Here is a 19025-nt window from a genome sequence, read left to right as displayed (position 1 = left end):
TTTCTTGTCTAGTTTTGGTGCATAATCCTGTGTATTGTCAGTGTACATACAGCATGATTGGATTTTGGGGTGGTTTAAAAATAAACAAAATCATTTGTGCTAACACATGAGATGTTCATGGTTCTTTTTTCATTTCTTTACATCACACTGCATTTCCTCTGCTATAGTATTTTCAGGTGCCCATCTATAAGACTGAGAAAGCTTCTTTGTATGGCAAAGTAGGCCCTCACCTAGAATCAAACTCTATTTAAGATGTACTTAGAAATGAAGCAGGGTACGAAGACTGCATGCAAACTTTTCAGAATCTGTTGAATCCGGAGTTTCCACAATCAAATTCCAGAATTTGCCAATATTCTAGGACATCCATTGACCCCAAATCAGTCCTTTATTTTTTTTCCTTACAAACCTGACCACACAGAACAGTTGGAGGAATTATTCAAAATAAATAGCTTTCCTTGACAAGCTTGAGGTAAATTAACACTGATAGTGATGCAGATTCAGAATTTTTGTCCTACTTCTTGCACAAAGTATTATCTCTTTTTTTCTACTCTTCAAAGTTCAAAAAATTATTGAAGAAAAGCAATATTGACTTTCTATTATGTTTATAATATGTCATATCAGTGCTCTAGCTGCTGCTGATGATCATTCCTCTAATAAACATAACAGAAGGAAAGATGCATGATAACTATTCCCCTAGTAAAGAAGCAAGAGGTTGATCAAAGCAAAGAGTTATTTGTCAGTGTATTCAGACTGAAAATGTTTCCAAAGTTCATGGAAATTAAGTAAAAACACATTAGAGTGGAATTCCAGACTTAAATCTGCTCCCACTTCTTTTGAGAGAAGGAAAATCTTAATTGCACAAAGTGCTTTTCTAACACTCAGATCCTGACGTGAGAGCAGTAGTTTCAAAACAGTGCAAGGCCATAGCTACGAATGGTCTCCCCACTCCAGGCACAAATGATTTTGCTTTATGTTGGACAAGCACACTTACAAGTTATCAGCACGCATTAAAATATTTGGAGGTTACCCAGGCGAAGGAATTAAAAGCATGAAGTAGCAAGTATCGAAACCCACTATCAAATGTCAAGTGAACAAATATATTTACATGATGTTGCCCAGAAACCCAGCAAAATCTCCCTGGAATTGAGATGAAGCCTGGAGCAGAGTTGTTTAAAAGAGCTCCTATGGTGTATGCACTAATGGTTCCTGACCATTTGATAAAGAGAACACATCTATGCCATGTTTCCTAGGGATGTATTTATCACTTGTTCTGACAGAAGAAGATGAAAAAACAAAGGCAGATGCTTCCGTAGTTTAGCTGAGGACCACCTGTCATGGTTTCAGATCCAATCTGTTGGGTATTTCATGGCATATCAAATACTCACAGCGAGTGGCTACACAAATGCTAGCAAATGAAATAGCACGGGGTCCATTTCCAGGCAATGTGAACAGAGCTGTGTGTGCCTGCACAGCTCATCCTAAGATACATTCTCCCAAACTTCTTGGCAGAGTGGGACAAGTGAAGATGATCCACTCTGCTCTCTTTTTTTTCCAGTCCCATCTACCATCCCTTGGACAGACAGAAGCATCGCTGGAGATGTACTCACCTGGTAGTTCATACTGCTGACAATCTGGTTTTTTTGCATGCACCAACACAAGGTAGTTTAGAAGAAGCATAAGCAAACTGTTTTGAATTCGTACCTGCATGTACTCTTGCCAATCCATTGATTCTATAGACAGTCTAAGGAGATATGGATCCTAAGTTTAGTCATCTATCTTTAGAAGTAAATACATGCTCTACCTTCCCATTGTAGCTGTGGCAATTTAATTTTAGATTTTACATTGCTTGACTCTCTATAGGCTTTTAACACATGCAAGGAAAGAAAGGCGATTGAAACATAACATAATGACAACCAATAAGCCAGGAAGCTTCCATTGTCTTTCCATATCCACCAGCTGCACCAGTCACAATTCACAGCTTAATGTTTTTAAAATTTAAAATAACACAATAATACCAATGAGGAGTTTCTCATAGTGTTTCAGTGTTCTCTCTCCATTTACCCAGCTGAAGTTGGAACGTGCCAAGAGTCACACAATAAGATCCCATTAAGAATACAGCTGTTATGATTCAGTTGAAGTCTGGGCTCTAGAAAACATCTGTGTCAAGAACAGTAGAGTTTTGTTTAACTGAAGCCTGATGTCCTTGAAAAGACCTTTTTATATATCTATTTTTTAGCATATATTTTGTCTTATGTGATAAAAATGGCTTTGCTCAGAATTACTCTTGGGGACAAATGCATCTTTGTATATGCTCTCCAAACCTAAGTTGCAAAATTAAGCCTCTGATAATTAGATGATTCACTGTAATCATAGATCCTTGCCATTGGTCATTCCGTTCTTCTACATCCTGTATTAGCCACCTATAGGAAAGATGGGCAGGTAAAAGCAATTAATGGAGCTAGTTACCTACCTGGAGTTCCTTTAGCTGGTTGTACAATTGACAAAGTGAACTCATCTCTGGAGAGTACTTCTGAATTCTTACTGGCCCGATATTCTTATTATAGAAGAACCTGAACAGTGTTTCCAGTCATCACCAATTGCCTAAGAAAAGTTGTTCCTTTCTGAACTATGAGCAATAATCTGCTATTCACATGGTATCTACCTTCCAGCTGACTGTCATTGAAATGACATACTTAACCAGGAGTACTCCAGCTCTGGGAGATTACAACTAGCAAGAATTCAGTGGAATATCAGCAACTGGAAATACCGTGAACGTGTGCTGGGGGTGGGGATCCTCAAATCATTACACTTTGAGGCTGATGGTGGAAATGGATGTCCTGGGCCTGGAGTAGGATCACAGGCCAGTAAGACAGCTCCTATGGTAGAGGGAAAGGGAACGGTAATTGGTGAATCAGCCTCCGTGGGAGCCTAACTCAAGAGCCTGTACGTCAATGCACAGAGCATGGGGAACAAGCAGGAGGATTTGCAGGCACACGTGTGTATAGGGCTATGATTGGAATCACTCTCACAATGGCTCTCACAACTGAATATAGATAGGTATAAACTCCTTAGGAAAGACAGACAGGAGAGAAGGGGAGGGGATGTTGCCCTCTACACCAATGACTACTTAGAGTCCATGGTGCTCCACCTGGAGATAAACTATGAACTGACAGAGAATTTATAGGTTAGGGTTAAAGGCAATGCAGGGGAAGGAGACGTCATAGCGGGGGTTTGCTACAGGCCACCTGATCAGGAAGACCAAGTGGATGAAGCTCTCTATAAACAGATAGGAACAAAACATGATCCTCACGGGGGACTTCAGCCACCCCAATACCTGCTGGAGGGAGAATACAGCAGTGCACCAGATATCGAAGAGGCTCCTGGAATGTAGAATGTCTTGGCTGTAGTTACTGCTAAATGACGGAGTTCAAAATTCTTATGGTGTCAAAGAGGGTGTGTAGCAAGCTTGCTATTCTAGACTTCAGGAGAGCAGACTTTGAACTCTTCAGGGAGCTGCTTGGCAGGGTGATATGGGAGAAAGCCATGGAGGGAAGAGAGGCCCAAGAAAGCTGGTCAGTATTCAAGGACCATCTCCACCAAGGCCAGAAGCAGCGCATCTTGAGAAAAACGAAGGCAGGCAAGAATGCTAGGAAGCCTCTATGTATTAACAAGGACCTTCTACACTCACTTAAGCTCAAAAAGAAAGACTATATTAAATCTGTCCTATTTTTCACACCAACTTTGTCTAGAATACTGAATCACTTTAATGAACTCAGTCTTGGTCTTTAAAATGTTCAGTTGCCTATTATATCCATTCTTTGCAAATAGTCAGCACATCAAATTAATATGATCACACTGAATTCAGCTCTAACACTATATTGATTAGTTTTCTTTGCAACAAGATCCATTTTTTATAGCACATAGATGGATTCTGAATTTCAGATGGAACCTAAATAACTTAAGTCCAAACATACGATCCCACTATCCTCTTCACATTGTCTCCTCTGATAGAGACATCTTACAAAATATGCATCTTCCAAAAACACACATATTGGCACAAAACAGCACTCTGCCTACTGAGCAAGTATTCATATATGAATTAATGAATTGATATGAAAAATTTATATTGTGCATATTTCTCCTCCATTCTAAAGGAGAAGAAAAATAAATAGTATGTGAATTGACACACAGAAGTCACTGACCATAAAATACTGTTGGAAATCTTGTTAGTTCTATGGCAGTGAAGAAAAAGTGTGTACGTAGAAGAGAATAAACCAGAATATGCTAGAATATAACCATGATGTAACCCTTATACAGTTCTCGATATGAAAACACTTCAAAACTGTTAATAGATGACCTCAATCCTGTTGCCTGTAATCCTTTGATAACTGCTGTATCTCAAAATAAAAAGACAGAACACAAAATGAACACAGCAATGAAGAATGCATGGAGGGAAGAAACACTGCAGAAAAGGCAACTGATCGATGGATTTTATTAGTATTCAAAGGTATTCATTTTCCCCCCACTTGAAGTGTACGCCCTACTGCCCTTAAAACATGACTGTTTCAATGAAAGGTTTTCAATCTTTTCAATACTTCTGCTAATAGACTTACAGATTTTGGTTAAGAAAAGAACCCTAGAAACTCAACCCACTCCCCTTTTTATGATCTCCTGAACTTCCTGATTTGTCATGCTCTACAGTTTACCAGGAATTGCCCTCATTGTGCCATTTCCTCCTTTCTGTTTCTACTTTTGTCTTAGGGCAGCAGCTTAGAAACCTGTGAAAAAAATGATAAATTTAACAATAATATTTGCCTGGTTTTGTATTGTTTCTATAAGGTTCTTTCCTCTTTCGCTTCTTTTCCTACATTTCATTTTCAACATCCTGAGGACTACTCACCATTAGAGGTGGTCTCTCCACCTAAACGCTTCTCCATTTGTCTTGTGATAAGTTCCCTTTTTCTAAAGGGTGTTCCTTTCTCTGAGACAAAAACATCAAGGGACCACTTATTCATTCTTTTTTTTTTTTTCCTTTTTTTTTCTTTTTTTTCTGCCATTGAATACAAACAGAACAATGTTTTCTGGAAGCCTGGGAGTCAAACAACAGCTCTTGGCAAAAAGTGGCTATTGCTGGAAGCGGTCATCATTTTTTTCTTCCCTGAAAAGTAAATGGAGCACTTGCAGGTTGCAGACTGGCAAAAAGGCAGCTGCGGCTGTAAAAACAATGAGCTGTAGTAGGCATTTACTTTCCTTTGGGGATCCTCAACATTTTTCTTTTTTCAACATTTTATACTATTACTCATTAAAAAGAACCAAGCACGAATTAAAGAGAAGAAGGGAAGTGTTGGGGCTGCCTGATTTTATATCTTACTGATGTAAAGTGAGAAGAGAGGTCACTTGTGACTCTTCTGTTTTGGAGCCAGACACGATTTACTCCCAAACCTCTAATCATTGTTTGAGGAGTGAAAGAGGAACTAAATCACATTCTAAATATGGCTTTTGAATTTTGAATTGTTAGGGCAGCTTACAATGTCTTTTGTGACACTGGGGAGCAGACACCAGTGCTTTGTGTTTGCTGTAAGAGATTTGATCTCAATTCTGGTTGCTCATTAGCCAGGCATAGCAGTGAATCTGAGGCACTACTGTAATGTGTAAGGCTCTAATCTCCAGTATTTCAGGCTGACATGTTACCCTTGTGCCCAAACAACCCTAAGACACATGCTGCTGGTGGGGAAGCTTGCAATGACATAACAGAAGCATTCTTTACCCAGAAGTGTGGTTTTAGAGATCTTCTTCCTTGCACATCTGTGTTAGTCCATTCCTGTTAAATTTCAAAGTGCACTTCAAGAAGTCATCCTTTACATTCATTATTAATGAAGGAGACAGGAACTGACACACTAAGATTTATTTGCCATAGGTGAGTATTTTGACTTCATGTTAAAGTATTCTTGCACTCCTTGTCATTGCCAAGATTTACATCTTTTTGCACAAGCCTTTGCCTGATATAGAGGGAATGGTTTATGAATCTGGGTTCACATTTCAATTTACATGGCTTTTAAGTAGAAGACTGTAAGGAATGTAAAACTTGTAATTCATTACTTGAAAAAAAAATCCAAAAATCTCACCTACCCTTGTGAATGTCAAGAAAATTCTTGCCATGGGCTATTTGGGATGTTAGGCAAAGATAGTGCTTTCTATCTAAGAAAGTCTTTTTATCTAAGCTGTTTCTTAATGAAAAAAAAAAGAGAAAAACCCCACCATAGCAGAACATGAATCCCAGTGGTGATTCCCATGAATCAGTGATGGTTTTCTGCAAGGGTCCTGATTAGCTGCTTAGAAGAACTCTATCATATCTGCTGCAGTGCTGAAGGCAATGTGTGTTATTTTCTCTTCCTTGGCCTTTGTGTCCTTGTTCATAAAATCAAACATTAACTTTCTACACAAAAGTCTGATGTCAGTAGTATCAACTGTGAAGAGCTGAGATACACTACTGATGAGATGCAATAACACAATAGAAAGTAATTAATAAGAATAATGGAAGTCCAGTTTGACAAGATCCACTATTTCTCTTCTGATACAGAACACTCTTCTCAAAGAATTCATAGATAAAAGGAGTCAGCTTGGTAGTCTCTGAATGTGGTGAATTTTTATGTGCTTGAAAATCTATCTCAGTATTGTGTAAAGTCTCTGTTAGAGCAGAAATGCTGATTGACTGAAACAAAGACGTGTTGGGTTACAAAAGCTAGAAGACTGGAACAAATTCCCTAAAGGAAGTCTAAATGCCATTGCAAGGAACTCACACTTATATTTTATATATGCAATAGGAGCAACAGGTTTTTTTTTATACAGGAGAAGAAATCTCAAAATTAGAGTTAATAAAGATTTCTACACACTTGGATGTTCTGTTTGCCTACATGAAGACATCCCCAGTGTGTATGATTGCATCTGAACTAGTCCTCCTCAAGGGACCTGTCATTAATTGTTCAATTGATAAAATACAAAATGTAAAAAATACAAAATATAAAACTGGTAAAATAGAAATGAGGGTACAATTCATAAATAAATGAATTAGGAAGCCATATATGGAGTTCTCTGAAACACTGCCTATCAGCAGTATATATTTTTTTCCAACTGGTGACTGCTCTAAACTGTCCCTTTCCCCTAGAGATCTACCACTGTTCTTTTAGGCTGCATCTACACTAATAGACGAAGACCAGGACTTGTTTTCCATCATTGTCTCGGTACTGTTAAGACCCTTTTAATTACTATCAGGTAAAAATTGGCTGTTTCATACAGTACAGGCTAGGAGGTAGCATAGGTTGTTCTACATGTGCAGTTTGAATAAAGAAACCTTGGGCTGGAAGTGAAGAGTTTAGTTGTATGGTTGCAAATGTGTGGTATCCCTTGTTCTTGGCACAGCAAACAAGCACTGGGCAATTTTATTTACTATTGCAAATACATAGTGAAATAAATGAGTATTCCTTGGTGACACTTTTAGTACGGAATGATTTGCTTTCAGTTGCAACTTATCTCTGCACAGTGGGTATGTATGAATTAGCTTTAAGAAAGCTAAAATCAAGTTACGTAATTGGCAGCTTTGTTAAGTCTTAATCATCATGATATCGTAGAATCAATCATAGACTCATAGAATCATAGAATGGTTGGGTTGGAAGGGACCTCAAAGATACCTAGTTTCAACTCTCTGCCAAGGACAGGGCTGGTAATCACTAAATCAGGCACCAGATCAGTTGCTTAGAGCCCCATTAACCTGGCCTTGAACACCTCCAGGAATGGACATGGATGAAATGCAAGCTGGGAATGTTTATTTTCAAAGGACTTTTCAATTGATTTCTGGCCGCCACCAGCTTTGGCAAGAGTGAATGTGTGAAGCTGTTGGAACTTAAACTTCAGACTTTGAAGGACCATAAGTCAGCTTCTGCTTTGGGTAAGCGATTTAGGCACTTTCAGACTTACATATTAGAGTTCTGTTTATGTCTACTTTCAAGTACTTTCCCTCGTCACACGAGGATTTTCACATTGCTTTTCAAGCACTTTGGTACTTCTTCTATTGCATCTGACCTTCTGTCGAAGTGTTCAGAGTGGTTAATTATTATGTTTGGTTTTGCATTGTATGAACAATAGCCTCTTTCTTTCCTTAAGGGATTGTTTGTCCAATTAATCAGTTTAGTACAATATTGTTAAGAAGCCTTGACTTTAGCTTCTCTATAAATAATAGCTGTTTCCTGAGCCTATTCAAACATAGAAAACATTGTTAATTTTTAATAATGGCCTTAGAAAACTATGGAGTTTCACTAGGCACTTCTTTTCCAAATGTGAATCAGAGAAAGTGATTTAAATGGGGCCTAATTCTATCAGCATAGCTGAATAAATTCAGTTGTACGTTTTGCATGCATAAAGAAAATGGAATAGAAATGCAAGAGCTGCGATGTCTGTAGATTTTGTTAACTGGAAAAGCCTAAGATGAGTGATAGCTGAAGCACAGGAAACACCATGGGATCACACTCTGTTGTAGGCACACTGTGCCAAACTAGATTCTCAGACTAGTGTATGACAAACTAGACTCACAGGCTTCCATGTGACTTGGTAAAAAGGGTGTACATGTAGGTGTACAAACTTTAATGCATGTGGCCATACATATGTAAAACCGTATATACAGGCCAGAGTTATATAAAATTACTAATGAGTCTGTGTGGAACACACTTTTCAAAGTCCTGCTATTCTAGGAAAGATTCAACACAGTTCTTGGGTGAATTTTGATGGAGTCTCAGATTGCAGTTGGTTCTGTATATATAGGCATGACTTGGACAGATATGTCTTAGTGGTTTAAATGTTGTGGTTTGAGGGTGTGGTAAACTTATTTTCATACTGTATTCTGCAAATGTTTCAAAAAATTTAGCATTATTTATGCATTTTTGATATTCGAGATGGAATGCGATTCCATTATTACAGAGATGTGTTCTGAGTCACAGGCCAAGTCACATCAGCTTAGGAGTTCACACGTGATTTTCTAAGCTCCCAAGAAATGTATTGGAGTTCTACTGAAATCAGCCAGCAAAACATGAAGAGCTCTTCTGATGACAAAATTAGGGTTAGCTGAATTAACCAGAGACTTCGTGGACGTTATTGGAGAGGTCTTGTTTAACTAACAGGAGCTCAGATTCCTGTCTCACCTGCATGTGCCTATTCATACACACGAAAAAAGAACACCAATACAGGACCTAAGTTTTAAATAAAAAATAAAAATAAGAATTTCAGCAGAAGTAAGAATATTTACGATGTTTGAAACTGATTGTTTCACTCCAGTTTTGAACTTACAGGTCGGTTTATCACCCCAAGAGCAAATAATAACCACAAATAAAACATTATTCCTTGTCATGTTGAATTTAAAGCACTTAAAATGTATTCAATGCAGTCTTGATAAGAAAGCCAATCTGAGAAAAGATTTTCTATTCAGTGGTACCAACTAGCTCCCTATCACATGTAGGTTAAAAAGAGACTTTGTGGCATCAAGGGACACGGTTTAGTGATGGGAGTTTGTAGGTCAGGGTGATGGCTGACCCTGATGATCTTGAAGGTCTTTTCTATCCCAGATGATGCTGCCATTCTACGACTACACTGTAACAGAAAACGAGGAGAACACTGTCATTTTACTATGCTATCATCTGATGAATCTGCCCCTTTAGCTGGTGCAAACAGACTGTTCTGTTAAGATCTTGGTGTTTCATGATACTTAGGACAAGGCACCAAAGGCAGAACTGGACCATTCCCTGGGAATGCTTGCAGACCAATCCTACTCTGACAGAGATGTAAGAGGAAACAGCAGCCTGCCAGGCTTGAACCTAGGTACGTAAAACAATGTTCCTGTTAGACCACTAAATCCAATAAATTGTTTTTTAAAGGTGGCACTAAAAAAAAAAAAAAAAAAAAAAATCATTAAAAAAAAACTCAACATTTTTTCCCCTGTATTTTTCTGCCCCAGATTCAGCTGGTACTTCATTGAGTTGATATAACTGCAGCTTGATGCCTATGCAGTGAAGCATGACTCCAATCAGTTCCTCCAGAGTTAATATTTCCTAAGAATGGACCTTGCATTAAACACCCTCAACTGCACGAGATCAGTCCTGCCTCCTTTTCTGATGCCCTGTAATACCAACAGGATCCCAGGGATGCTAACAGAGGGCCTCTTGCTGCTTTGTGCTGCGCTGTTTAAGGCAATCCCCAGAAGAGTGGTGGCTAAATAAAACTGCTTGCAACCTGGGATATTAAAAATAGAAGCAGATGGCAGGATCACTGCAGCTGGCTGGCTTGCACGTTGCAAATCTTGTGGAAGATTTTGAGGCCGGCCCTGCACTGTGGAAACAAGCAGGACAAAGTGTAGTTGAAATGGAGGTAGAAAAATGAGCCACAGTGGGAATCGTTCTCTGATTCTTTTCATGCACTTTTAGAAAGCTTGCCCTGCTTTTGCCCTTCAGCTGAGCTGACCAGAGATGTGACTGAGTTTGCTGCTCTAAGAGAACATCCATGGTCTAAACAGTGTATCTCTTTTGCATCTCTTCTTTTCTCTGCACCCCATAACATTTCTGTCGTCTTTGGTTACAAGTCTTTTCCTTTAGCATTTATCTCAATACAAATTGCTTACCTGTGCTTTATACTGCAATATATTGTTGGATCAGCACTTTTGCTAAGCTCTGATGAAAGCTTTCACAGCTTTGCCACTGCATTTACAGCAATTCGTTCTCTCAGCTATCATTTGTTCTGTAGTATTTTTCTTCTTTGCCTTTCATGACAGATGTTCCTCATCCATCAGCATTCCTCACAAACAGGAACTAGGCTGCTCAGATTCCATCCTTTCCACACGGCTTCTGGCACCTTCTATTTTTTGGGATGTCGTATCTCCCTGGCACACTCACTATTCTCTGAACTTACTCCATCCTGTATCCATCACTTTATGAACCTGAACTCTTACCTCTCTCTCTACTTTTTGTTCTCTCGGATTGTCACTGATCCAGTTATTCCAGCATACCCCTACTTGGCAAAGGATTACAGCATGGAGCTGGATTAAAGCCCAAACTGTAGAAGTGAGACACCTAGCAGTAGGTAAAATGTACTAGCCAAACACTGGAGTAGAAAGTGAAGGGAAGGATGGTCAGTACTTGGAGAGACTTGGGCCTCTATGGAGTTGCCTGATTAATATAATTTCTAAGCATTTTGTTAACAACCTATCTTTTAGAGTTATACAGAAATGTTTACCCCTTTTTCCCAAGTTCTTTCTTCTAATGTTTCTTCATTTGACAGATATAATGTACCCCCACGTTCCTCACTTCAGGTTCTCACTAATCACCTTCTCTGGTGTTTCAAGAAACAATACTGGAGACTGAAGAATCATTGGGGAGTGAAAGGTTGGACTTAACCAAAAAGACTGAGGCTAAATTTGGATTCTATTAATCACAGAATCATAGAATCACCAAGGTTGGAAAAGACCTAAAAGATCATCCAGTCCAACCGTTCACCCATTCCCAATAGCTCCCACTAAACCATGTCCCTCAACACAACATCCAGTCTTTCATTAAAATGTGAGAGACCGTAATCTGGGGGTAATGAAGATGGAAAGCAATGCAATTACTCTGTCATTGTTAGGCTGGCACAGAGAGCATATGCCTTCCTTTGAGGCACACAAGTTGCTGCCATACAAAGGGAATATGTTTTCACCTTATGTTTTGCCTTGCTGATGTCTTAGGGCCCTGAGGTCATGGTGTGCTCTAATATGGACATTTCTGTGAGAGAATATCCCCTTCTACATCCTTCCTGAAATACAAGTGCTATATAATTAATTCAGGTGTAAGAAACAGGCTAAAGAGTAGTAAGAGATGACTGAATGGGAGGAGGATGTATGTATATCCCTCTTTGGAGACAGGAGACAAGTAACCAAAAGTTTACAAATTTCATCTGTTGACCTTTAATGTGTTCCAGAAATCACATGAGACACATGCAAATATGTGTATCTGATGTCTGGGTTCTGATTTGCTGTAGCCACTTTTTGATGGAGTTACGCATTTATTTGTTCTGAATCAACCTCTCCTTGCATTTTCCCCCCTGAAAACATCAGCTGACTTCCCAGAAGTACAGCTTTGACCTGGGCTTAGTCTGATGGAGCCTTTCTTTTGTTTCTATTATGCTAACTGTCTTAAATTTCTTTATATCTTCTTTTGTCTCAAAGACAGCATTTTTCCCAAATATATCAAAATTGAAAAAGTTGTCACAAAGCATTTTGTATATCTGTTTTTCTTTCTCAGTTTTTACATGGCACATTTCCATAGCACACTGTAGTAATTACTGCCTCACAGCTGGCTGAAAACGCTTGGATATTCTGTTTAATTCCTTGTTTATATCCATCTACCTCATTTGAAATAAAAGTGCCTACGAATCTTGGTTTGCTAAGCAAATGGTAACAAAGCACAAACTTAGGTACTGATGGCAAAGCTCACATCTTGTCCAGCTAATAACAAAGACTTGATGAAATCACAGCAATTAAGCACATATGAAAAGTCTCTTTGCTGCTGGAGGTCTACTGAACATTTTGGTAAACAAATGAAAAGAGAAAACCACTGCCCCAGTCTTTCAGGGTAGGACCTGAAGCCTGTAAGCCCTTTGTAGATCACTACCAATGCAAATGTGCACAGCAGAAACTCACACCTTACATGATTCAGTGTATTCACACCATACATGATTCAGTCTCTTGTTCGCTGGTGTTATGGCACAGGGGAACACACCTCCTCATCTGAGTTAAGTGAAGGGCAGGAAACCTAAAACCAGTATTTATTCCAGCAAATGCAACCTGCAGCCTTTCCTCCACAGATTAAGTCATTTCAGGGCCTTGTGAACCTGCTAGAGATTTGTCAGATAACTTAAAAACACAGTCGTGGTTTGAAATGGGGCCAAAAGAAATGACGACTACTAGACTACAGTGCAGCTGTGACTGGAAGGCCGACAATGGCTGAGGTGGGAGAAGGAGGCTGGAAGAATGAGCCCAAAAGGGAAGCATTGCTGCCCACACAGATAAGTCATTTTCATTAAAGGCTCTGCCAAGCAAAGGCTCACTGTAGTGGAAAGTGCATTTTGTATTCAGCCTTCACAACTGCTGTGTGTCAGAGTCCTCTTTTGCTTTCTTGTATCGAGACGGTTTATTACATTTAGCTCCTTTGGGTGCTTCTTGTAAAGCATCCTTTCCAGTGTTTGGGGAAGAGGGATGAACAAAGCACATTGTGACTCAGAAGAGGAGAAATGCCCTTTGAAGGCAAGCAAAATGCAGACTGGAGACCTTGGGAAGTATAAGATAAATAGGGTTTGCCAAAGCGAAGGTAAATTGGCAGGATGTCAGCCTAAGTGCATTGAACACAGCGAGCCTTCTCCCCGCAGCTGCCCTTCCCCTCCCCAGCTTCTCCCAAGGCCAAAGGCTGATTCTGAAGGCTCTCAGCATGGCAGGGACAGCCTTGGGATGGAGATTTCCCTCCTCCCTCCCCCTAGACTGGCTCTGAAAAGGAGCAGAGACCCCGTGATGGCCCCACAGACCACTTTCAGTGCCATCCAAGTGCATTTCTACGTTAGACCCTTGTCCCCGGGCTCGGCCTTGCGCATGAAGGGCAGCCAGTCTGGGTCTGCACAAAGCACCTCTGTTGTCCCTTTGGCTCCCTGAGACACAACATATTACTAATCAGTCTGAAAGACTCCATTCCTTAAAAAAAAAAGGACAAGAACAAGGAGAGATTTGCCAGAGTAGTCAAAGAGATGGGATGTTCAGTGCAGTTTCTCCACCCTTATTTCCAAAAGCACTGGAAAGCAGGGCTGCCTGACTTTAATAAACATTGCCAGGGGAGGAGAAATGGGGGTCTTGGGTACACGCAGGGCTGTGAACAAATAAAAGCAAAATCAATCATTTTCTAAAGTGTATTTAAGGATTTTGAGCAACCATTTTCACGGAATCAATGCCAGCCTCCGAATGCCGGGAGCTGCCTCACAATCACTAAGAGAAGGGACCGGCGTTTAAATATTTCAAACTGGATGAGTGCTTCTTTTTACATCTCAAATAAATCTGCAGCTTCCATGGGTCTCCTGGAGATCACAGAATCACAGAATTGTAGGGGTTGGAAGGGACCTCCAGGGATCATTGAGTCCAACCCCCCTGCCAAAGCAGATTCCCTACAGCAGGTCGCACAGGTAGGCATCCAGGCAGGTCTTTGAACATCTCCAGAGAAGGAGACTCCACCACCTCCCTGGGCAGCCTGTTCCAGTGAATCTCAGATCTCCCAGATCTCCCAGTCCCTGTTGCCACTGTCATATCCTGATGCTTGTAATGGTGTGTGCATGTGCGTGTACGTGCGTGTGTATATAGGAGTGCTTGCATGTGTACACATCTATAAATATTATTTCCTAGCCAAGATCTAGAGTGCAGAGTGCCAGCTTGGTATTAAGCCAATATTGTTGTATTCTGGGAAAACACACGAGAACCTGTATTTGGGTTATGATAAGAGTTCAATTTAATCACAACAGGAGCCAAGTCATCCCATATTAAAGCTTAATGCAGGCTGTGATAGCAGTGAATTTGCAACGTGTAGCTTTCAAATAAAATGAGATAATGTCTAGAAAATAGGAGTGGAGGAAAGGCCCTGGAATTTGCTTCTGGCCCAGTCACCGATTCCATTTCTGGTCTCAGGCAAATCACATTATGCAATGTTTGCTCACTGGAGAAGAAGGAATTGGTGTCCATGTAAAAGTAGTAAATGAAATCAGAGAATGTTTGGAGAGCTACAGAGTGCTCTCATGTCAAAATATAATATGCACCTAAACAAGGATTTAGAAGACAAACACCCATTTTTCTTTCCCTGAGCTGGGATTTTCAAAGACATTTGACTTATTAAGGAATTCAAATCTAAACATCATTTTACAGGGACTTCTGCTCTTAACTCATTCATATACTCCTGCAAACCTGACCTGTGATATGTCACTGCCTCTGCTTCCCTCCATCTGACTTGGAGATTATGTCTATTTCAAATTCAGGGGAATTTAATTACCTGCATTTATGCAGCAATTAGAACACCAGCAGAAAGTTCTGCCTGGGTATTTTATCTTTTATTTATTTATATGATTTTTCATTATCTCAGAAAGATGTTCAGACATTTGATTACTTCCTGATTTGCAAATACTCTGAGGTTTTGTTTTCAGATCATTCTTGCTATTTTATTGACAGAATGATGTTAGAGCCAATATTTATAGCTTATTATAAATCTCTGTGTCATGGTTTTAGGTTGTATAGAGCTCATTTTTTTCATAGAGGCTTGTGTGGTGCTGTGTTCTGGATTTTTAGTGAATACAGTGGTGAGAATACACTGATGTTTCAGTTGTTGCCGTGTCAAGGAGAGGCTTGGGGTGTGTAAGGAGCTGGGGGGCTGGATTGATGAAAAGGATGCCCCATCCTGTATGGCATCACACTCAGCAACAAAGAAAGAAGAAGGAACACGTGCAGCCATGACATTTGTTCTCCCAAGATACCATTGCACGTGCTGATCTCTGCACTCCTGGAAGTGGCTGCACACCTGCCTGCTGATGGGAAGTAGCAAATGGATTCCTCCTGTTCTACTATCTCTACTCCAACCCACGAGTTCTCCCACTTTTACTTGTCCCACATTGGAAGAATGAGTGAGCAGCTGCATGGTGCTGAGCTGCCAGCAGGATCAAACCACAGCTCTCTGTTTTTCAGACATGGTCCTCACTGATCTGTGATTTGGGGGTTTTTCAATATTAAGAAACTGCATTTCAAAGATCAGGGGGATGTCTCAGCAAGATCTACATGATACAGCACAATGCGTACCTCCTTAAAAGGATGCTCTGATGTCACATTGTTCTGAAATTTTGTCTTTCCTTGCATCATTGTCTTGAGAACTTTTTAAAATTAATTTCAATTATTCTATCTACATTTTTTTCCTCTTTATGACACAAAAGATTTCTCTTTGCAGTGGCTGAATCTGAAAGACCCCAACAAGTCACTTGCTGAACTCTGTATCCACACTTTTCTTGAGAAGAAGTATTAAGGAAGAAAAAGGAAAAATAAAACATTACTTTAAAGAAGGATGCAGCAAAGCCACTGTAATTTTCTTGCCCAAACTAGAGGGATGGCCATGACATAAACAGCAATATGCATGATATAACACAAATACACATATTGATTTGAGTGCATAAGATACCCGACTTGTTTCTGATACCACTGTGACCAAGTGTTTCTGCTCTCTTGGTGCCTTTTGAAACTCCTTTCTTTTTCCATTCTTCTTCATAATGTTATAAGTGCTTTTGAGCAGATGAAGATACAGTTCATGCTGTTTAGCTCTTTTTAAATGCAGCTCTCAGCTCGCTGGTGTCCTTTAACCACCAGGCTGGCACTGCTCTGATCTCACTGCAGGTTTACAATGAGCCACTTTGTATAAACAGCTCTGTTCTCTCCTTCACAGCTGTTCCTCTTTACCCTTTTGAGAATTATTGCTCAACGTCTCATCTTTGGTTGCAAGACTTTCGTTTGGCCTGGCTCAAGGGGAACGAACTTCTGAACTTTTCAAATGTGAGAGATGGCATTCATGGAGCTGCGCAGAAACCGACGCATCCTTGGGAAACTGGCAGGGCTGCAAATTTATTGCTGGCAGTTGCCCATGTATGTCTTGTTAGTGTGAATCAGATTGGTGTGAGGGATGAGCTGTCTCACACTCAGAGCTGATGAAAATGCCTCTGCCAGGCTGGATCTTGCAGAAAAGTTGAAGAGAACTGGCAGCTTTTGCTCAGTGGGCTGGAGCCTGGCATGATGAAGTGAAGTCTGAGGATCACTTCTGCTTGAAAACCATTGCTGAAACATCACAGAATACTGACTGGTGCAGTCAGAGCAGAGAAAAGGGGAAAAGTATTTCTCAGTATATCCCTGTGGAGAAAATAGACGTTGCAAAACTCATTAGAGTACCTTGAATTCATGATACGAATCTAAGAAGCAGAGGTTATGAGGCACAACAGGGCACTAGCATTATGAACTGCTTCTATTTCAAACTGTCTCAACTTATTTAAAGAATAGGAAATGTCTTTGAGCAGACTGGAGGGTCAGTGATATGGTGTAGGAGCTGTTTTTACCCATTTCTATCGAGGAGGTGATGTGAAACCACATTCCTGTAACTTGTGTAGTTTATCAGGGCAACAGAGGAAAGATAAACCTTTTCTGACATTTTTGCACAAATTAGATGAGATTCCAAAAGAGAGAAAAAATAAACAACAACAACAAAAAACACTGCAAATATTTCTTATTCTATAAGAAGTGGAAAATAGGCTTGAAGAAAAATCAAAAGATGTTACTTACAAAGTCAGTGGAAAAAAGGTCTGTAAGGGAGTATGACCAACACATGTGATGGTAACAGGAAAAAAGCACTTAGGAAAAAAAATGATCACAAAGTTTAAACTGATAATACGTGTACTGAAAAAAATAATAGTAAAAAAAAAAATGACAAACCCCACATCTAAATACCCAACCCAAAAGTCAGAACCTTCATCTAGAAGGTTTTCCAAATGTACCTTTCACATTATGATACACAGAGACAAATTCCTTCTCTGCTGATGCTCAGTGTTTCCATAGCATCATGTGGATATGTGTGATCAGAGGCATGGAGTGACCTAATAACCATGGGGAGATGCATGCTGTCAGCACTGAAATCTGCAGCTCTGGGGACACTCAAGTGCAGTTCATCACACAAACCAAGCAGTTTGTGATACGTTGCTCTCTTCCACCCGTCCAAACTTCAGACTGTTTCGTTACTACTGTTCTTGTGTAAGAGCAAGACCAAGAATTATTTCACTGTGTGGAACTTCCCAGGAATTGAGATACATAGAATTTTATTAATAGAAATGAATCAGTCGGGGAGACAGATTTCTGCTCATGTTGGGTGAAAATATTTGTTTTATTGCATTCTTCAGGGCAAAGAAATATATCTCACTGCAACTGGCAGTCATGTGAAATGCTGTTTGTTATTCATGCTGAATCTTAAATCACACAATCACATAATCACAGAATTGCAAGGTTTGGAAGGGACCTCAAGAGCTCATCAAGTCCAGACCCCTGCTAATGCAGGTACCCTACAGCAGGTCACACGGGTCAGTGTCCATATGGATCTTAAATATCTCCACAGGAGGAGACCCCACTACCTTTCTAAGCAGCCTGTTTCAGTGCTCTGTCACCCTTACCATAAAGAAGTTCTTCTGCATGCTAGTATGGAACTTCCTACGTTCAAGTTTTAGGCCATTACTCCTTGCCCTATTGCTACACATCATGGAGAAGAGCCTAGCCTCATCCATTTGCCTCCCTCTTTCCTTTACATATTTATAAACATTGATCAGATTCCCTTCAGTCTTCTTTTCTCCAGGCTGAACAGATCCAGGTCACTCAGCCTTTCCTCATTTGGGGAGATGCTCCAGGCCCTTTATCATCTTTGTGGCCCTCCACTGGACTCCTTCTAGGAGATCCCAGTCTTTTTTGAACTGAGAGTCCAGAACTGGACACAGTAGTCAAAATGTGGCCTCACCAGGGCAGAGTAGAGAGAGAGGATCACCTCCCTAGACCTGCTGCCTATGCTCTTTTTAATACACCCCAAGTCCCATTGGTCTTCTTGGACACAAGGGAACACTGCTGACTCATGGTCAACCTGTTGTGCACCAGGCCCCTTAGGTCTTCCTCTGCAGAGCTCCTCTCCAGTAGCAAATTCCCCAACCTGCATGCATTAATTCCATCCCAGGTGCAAGGATCCACTCTTGCTCTTAAACCAGGTTCCTCCCTGCACGTTAATGCTGATTGCTGCACCTCATTGCAGTGTCTCATACCAGATGCAGCTTGAGTTTCCTTGCTCATTCTCATGGAACACACCAGAGGAGAATTGTTGCTGCCACAAGTGCTGCCTTACAGCTGAGAACATAGACTTTCCAGTAGCAGC

This window comes from Tetrao urogallus, assembly GCF_951394365.1.
Source record: "Tetrao urogallus genome assembly, chromosome: 7".
In the NCBI taxonomy this organism is placed as follows: domain Eukaryota; kingdom Metazoa; phylum Chordata; class Aves; order Galliformes; family Phasianidae; genus Tetrao; species Tetrao urogallus.
The sequence above is the reverse complement of the archived record's forward strand: the minus strand, read 5'-3'. Positions refer to the sequence as shown.